Genomic DNA, 6,000 nt, shown 5'->3' with positions numbered 1-6,000 from the left:
TTTAAAACTCTTCAAAAGCACTACAATATGTAGTTGCAATACGTGTCCGCAGGGTAAGATGCTGCGTGAAACTTCAATTGTGAAACTTGGAACCGGCAAGCTCACATTAGCTGCTATTAACTTGTGTGTGCGGCCAGACCTTGCGCGAGAAAGATTTCCGCTTTGGTGAGGGGCTGCGATGTTGGGTGCGTCGCAGATAGCCCTTCACTGGGATGCTCGCCTATGCAAGCTGGCCGAGTAATGACGTAGCCTTCCGCAAGCTTTCCCATGTGCTACCCACCTCTGTACCACTCCCAAAATTAGGTGAACTCCCTCCCAAATACAAGATGGCCTCACTCGAGCAGTGGCGTAGCCAGGGGGTGGCACACCGGGCCCGTACCCCTACACCCTCGAATTTTTTTTCCATGGCATACAGAGCACAATATGACAATCGATAACAGCCCCCTCCCCCCCCTTAAAAAAATCTGCCTACGCCCCTGCACTCAAGCCCCACTGTTTCTACGTAGCCATATGTATTTCTATCGGACAGTTGTGGCGCCTTTTGTTATAATCACGATTTTACCGCTAAAATTGCTGAAGAACTCGCCAAAGCATGTCACGCGTTACCAATCTGCATCGTAGCCTTTACACCTTGCTTTTTTTCTCGCTTTGCATCTGCAAGCTAGTTGGTGCTATAAATTCCTAGCTCATGCATTCCTAGCTCATGCGATTCCTAGCTCACGCAGCTCTTTGTCTGGTGTCGTCGTTTGGAGAACTGATACAGCGAACGTTTCCATGTAAAAACTTAAGACAACACGAGCTTCGATTTCAAGAGTGAAATGCGATAGCGTAATCGGACCGTGTTCATATCGCCTTCCCAATCGCTAGCCTGGCTTCGCTTCTCAGTCGACATCTCCATCGTGCTGCAAGGAAAGCGAAAGTACGGACGCGCGCCGGCTCCCATATCCATGCATGCGGCGCGACGGAACACGAAAGCGCGGCCGTGGGCGCTTTGCGCCATCTCGCGGGATTTCTATCAAGCCGTCGAAGAACATCCGAGATATGCGTACTACCAAGGCTAAATGGTGTACATAAATAGCTCGCCGTTAGTATGATAGAGAATGTATGCGAGGTGGCCGAGCGGCTAAACGCATCAGGTTCGAATCCCTGGTCCCCCTCTGAACTGAAGATTTTTTATTATTTCTTTGTTTGCATCTACCTCGAATTTTCGCTCACGGACAAAGCTGATTTTTCGCTCACAACCAAAGACCCCGCCCCGACACCGGAATTTATGCGAAACTAGCTCCTTAACGCTATCGCGTTAATATAATTATAATTTGGCGTTAGCGTGATAGCGGATGTTAAGGGAATAGCGTTACTTGCCGCAAACGTTCGTTGCGGACAGAACGCTTTAGTTTAGCGGGATAGCGTTTACTCGAACAAGCTCTAACGGTGGCGTCACCTAGCGGAGGGTGAATACGTTAAAAAAGTGGAGAGAAAAAAAAACTGAAAATGCTCGCCTGTGTTCCCGCACGCAGCGATATCACTAATTTATTAGTAACAATAAAAGTAAATAAATATGAACAACGCAACAAAAGCGAACACTTTCAATGTTGCAGATTTGTTTACACCGATCTTTTGGTTAGGCCTTGGGACGTTCGAAATAAGAAGCGATCTCAAAAACTACGCTAAGTTATCTGTACTACTCGGTCGTCGAAGCTACCTAAAGGCCACACAGTTAATATACTGACTCTGTAGAGGAAGAGCTCCCCATAGGGCCCATGCATTAATACCTATAACCGCATGGGTTCCGCCATGATGAAACAAAACGAACGTTGCCAGACCCTGAGACACTCGCTACATTTGACGGTAGGAACCAGTTTTAATCTACCAACCCTACTTCACAGAAATTATGATGAGTTATAGCGCAGTGGGGTCCTCGCAAGTGCACTTGTATTGGTTGCCAAGGAAGCCCTTAAGCCCATGATCCATTTCCTCAGGGTCTCAATAAAGTTCTCCCCCCTCCCTTTCTTTCTTTCTCACGTCAACGAATGTTATATATCATGGTGGGAGAGTGAAATCGCGACCGAGCGTCACCCAATGAGAACTACGTAACTGGTGGGCCATTTAAAGCTTCCAACCCATTACAAAGGACTGAGCCATAATTCTTCATCGTCATCAGTCGTCGCGTCAACAAAATGCACATAATGCCTTACAGATGTGTAGCTGGTACCTGGCTTCTCCGCAGAATGACGAATAATGTCGTGGTGGGTGCTTCCCAACTTCACAAAAATTGTGATTTATGGCGTAGTGGGTACCTTGCTAGTGCACTTGTATTACTAGACCCAAGAGAGTTTACAACGGGCTCTAGAAACGCCGCTCTTCCAGCTTTCGCCTTGACTCTGCTGCGCTTTCAGCGCAGGCCTGGCGTTTTTTGGAGTTTATTTATTTTTTTATTTTTTGAAATTCAGAGAGCGTTTGCAGAGCTTATTTACTGGCCTAAATTCGGCATTTATCAGAGTGTATTTCTCGTAAATCCCCAATTCTCCGAAATTCAGAGTTTGATTTTCATTATTCTCAATACTCCGAAATTTTAGATGAAATGGTAATAGAATACGAAAACATTCGAACACACGAAGCGTATTTTAGATAAGCCTATTTTAGAAGGCTTGAATGCACAGACACATATACCCACAAGTACAAATACTTGTGGGTATATGTGTCTACATTTGTGCGTATTACAGCATTAAAGCTAGTTGCAGAAGACGCAAGCGTACTTTACGAAGTTGCTCTCACTGATGGAAGCGCGCTCCTTTCGATTGATGATTCTCAGGTTTGAAATTGACCTTTCAACGTTTGCGCTAGGAACAGGGAGAGCCTGAAGAATAAGCGCGCAGCGAGAAGGCGCTCGCCAGTGGACACTGTGAAATATCCAAAACGACATGGTTTCAACAATGTTACTGATTTTATAGTTCTCATATTTCGCAAAACTACTAATGTCTATTGTCGTCAATTTCCAGAAGCACTAACTTCAAAATCAGCACACAGGTTTCGAATCAGCACATCAGCAAATCAGCACATTTGCATTCACAATTTGAATGCTGTACCAAAACGATTCACTGATGCACTGCAGTGCGTCGCAAAGGTTTATCTCGACTATCTGGCCTACCCGGTCTTCAACACGATCCGCTCTGACGGCGTTGTTGAGGTTTCTTCAAGCAACCCGACCCAATGCCAAACTGTGACTCATCTTTTAGCCACTCGCGCGAAACAAATAAACACGAAGAGAAGAGCACACACGGACAAGCGCAATCGAACAACTGATTTATTTTTGAAAAAGCATCTCCTCAAGTACCCAACCAGATCTGCGCGATCTCTTCAGAGATCACATCACTCGCGCATATAACTATCTTGTGATTACAAAGCCTCGGATCCGCGCGTGCACAGCAACGGGATACGTCAAAAGCGCGTTTAGTAAACTGTGACTGTTGGCAGAAAATGTTGCTGTGTAGTACTTAAACTACGGCCATGACTTTTTTTTTGTCGCCTGCTGTCGTCCTAAACCTTTCTTCTTCTCTTTCATTCTTTTACATCCCTTTTACCCTTCCCACGTAGAGGGTAGCAAACCGAAGGCTTCCTCTGGTTAACCTCCCTGTATTTCCTTTCTCTCTCCTCTCTCTGTCTCTGTCTCCACTTTTGCGCGACAGCAGCGTCGCATCCATGATGGTCTGCGACAGTCGTTGAGCGGTCATCCTCGTAAAGGAGATCCAACAGACTTGAGACATCTGACGTTGAAGACCTCAGATGGGTCACGCCGTTGACTGAGGAGCGCGTGCAAATGAACCCCCAGTATGGGTCAAACCTGGGTGCTCCTTGACTCAAGTTCCTTAATCATAAAGGGCACAGCTCTCAACGATTAAATACCTTGCCGCAGTTCAAATAACACTGAGGCGACTAATTAACGAAAACTTGTGAATTAACTTTTTTTAATTATTGACGCGAGGGCAGCTATTTAAACTTGAAAGTCATAGTGCGTCCCAATTTATGGTATATCCATTTTTGAGAAATCACGAAAGTTGCGCGTAATTCGAGATATTCGTCATCGAACTTTAAGGCCGATACCGAAACTGATCGCGCCCGTCGCGCAACAAGCGCGACCACTCTGTTACGTCAGACCAGAACAACACGTTACAAGGAAGTTACAAAATTTGAATAAAGGCGCGCAGCGGTAGTATCTTTTCGTGAACAGCAGCAAGTCATCTCAGTTGCACCAGCGGAACGCCCTACCTTTGCGAGTGGTGTTTGGTGCTCATCTGCTTCTTTCAAGGTGTGCGCAAAAAAAAAAAAAAAAAGCGATATGAACCTTTTCTTCCCCGTGAAGCATAAAACTAGGGAACCTCCTCTCTCCGCCCCCCCCCCCCCGAAATTTTGATGGAGGGTGTGTTTTACCGAAAATAAATGATGAAAATAGGTGTTTTTCCAAAATAGTCAAGGCCTTCGGCAAGTGCCCTCCCCCCCCCCCCCCCCCCCCCCCCCCCGGCTACGGGCCTGGCTGGACTACTGACCCAAAGGTCGAACGATCGAATCCCGGCCGCAGTTCAGTATGGGGCGAAACGCTGGAGGCCCCTTTAATTAGATTTAGGTGCCCGTGAAAGAACCTCAGGTGGTCGAAATTTCCAGTGCCCTTTCCGTCCTTCAGAATCTTATCGTTTTGGTTTTGGGACGTACAACTCTAACAATTGCTATTATAAAACTAGGTTCACTGAACACGTTAGGCTTCCTTGAACTCAACTTAATGAGCCAACCGAGCTTTATTCAGGGTGTCTACCGAGTTGACATTTCTAAATTCCCCGAGTTTTCCAGGTTTTCCCTGAGTGTTCTTGCTAAAATTCGCAGAGTGAAACAGAACTTTGTTTTATGTCAAGATGCGTAGACAGCATGTCGCTAGATGATGTCACTCTCTAGTACGCACGTTAAGCATGAATCGGACTTGAGGATGCCAACACTTTTTGGGCGTAACTGGTTGTCGAAAATAAGGCTATATTGGTCAGAAGTCGTACCTGTGTACAACATTCAGACAGGAAATTCTCTTTTGAAAAAGTACCATGAAGTGTTTGCAAAAGGATACGGTACAATCAAGGGCTTCAGTGGGAGCATTGTTCTGAAAGAGAATGTGTCACCCCTTTTTTGTAAGGCTAGACCAGTTCCATACGGCGTGTTGGAGCAAGTTGAAAAGGAATTGCATGACCTTGAGAGAGCTGACATCGTATATCGAGTCAAGCACAGTGAATGGGCGACCCCTCTTGTGATAGTGCCAAAGAAAGATAATAATAATATCTGGAGTTTAACGTCCCAAAACCACGATATGATTATGAGAGACGCCGTAGTGGAGGGCTCCGGAAATTTCGACCACCAGGGGTTCTTTAACGTGCACCTAAATCTAAGTACACGGGCCTCAAACATTTTCGCCTCCATCGAAAGTGCAGCCGCCGCGGCCGGGATTCGATCCCGCGACCTTCGGGTCAGCAGTCGAGCGCCATAACCACTAGACCACCGTGGCGGGGCGGTGCCAATGAAAGACAATTCTGTTAGGATATGTGGGGACTACAGAATTACTGCAAATCCGTGTATAGAGGTGGATCAGTACCCACTGCTTTTACCGGAGGACATCTTTGCATCTGTAGTAGGAGGCACAAATTTCACAGTTCTAGATCGCTCTAAGGCTTACCTGCAACTTGAACTTGATGAACGTGCCCAAGAGCTGTTGACAGTGAACACTCATTTGGGTATTTTTAGATTTAAAAGACTGCCGTACGGAGTAGCAAGCGCTCCGGCGATGTTCCAGGCAGTAATGGACCAGATTTTACGAGGAATTCCTGGCACTGCATGCTACATAGACGATGTACTTATTTCAGGAAAAGATAAGCAAGAGTGCTACGGAAGAACCGAAAGAGTGTTTAAGAAGCTACAGGATCATGGAATCCGCGTTAATGCAGAAAAATGCTCTTTCTTTCAAAGCAA

The sequence above is a fragment of the Rhipicephalus sanguineus genome, chromosome 7 (assembly GCF_013339695.2).
Source record: "Rhipicephalus sanguineus isolate Rsan-2018 chromosome 7, BIME_Rsan_1.4, whole genome shotgun sequence".
Classification (NCBI taxonomy): Eukaryota; Metazoa; Arthropoda; class Arachnida; order Ixodida; family Ixodidae; genus Rhipicephalus; species Rhipicephalus sanguineus.
The sequence above is the reverse complement of the archived record's forward strand: the minus strand, read 5'-3'. Positions refer to the sequence as shown.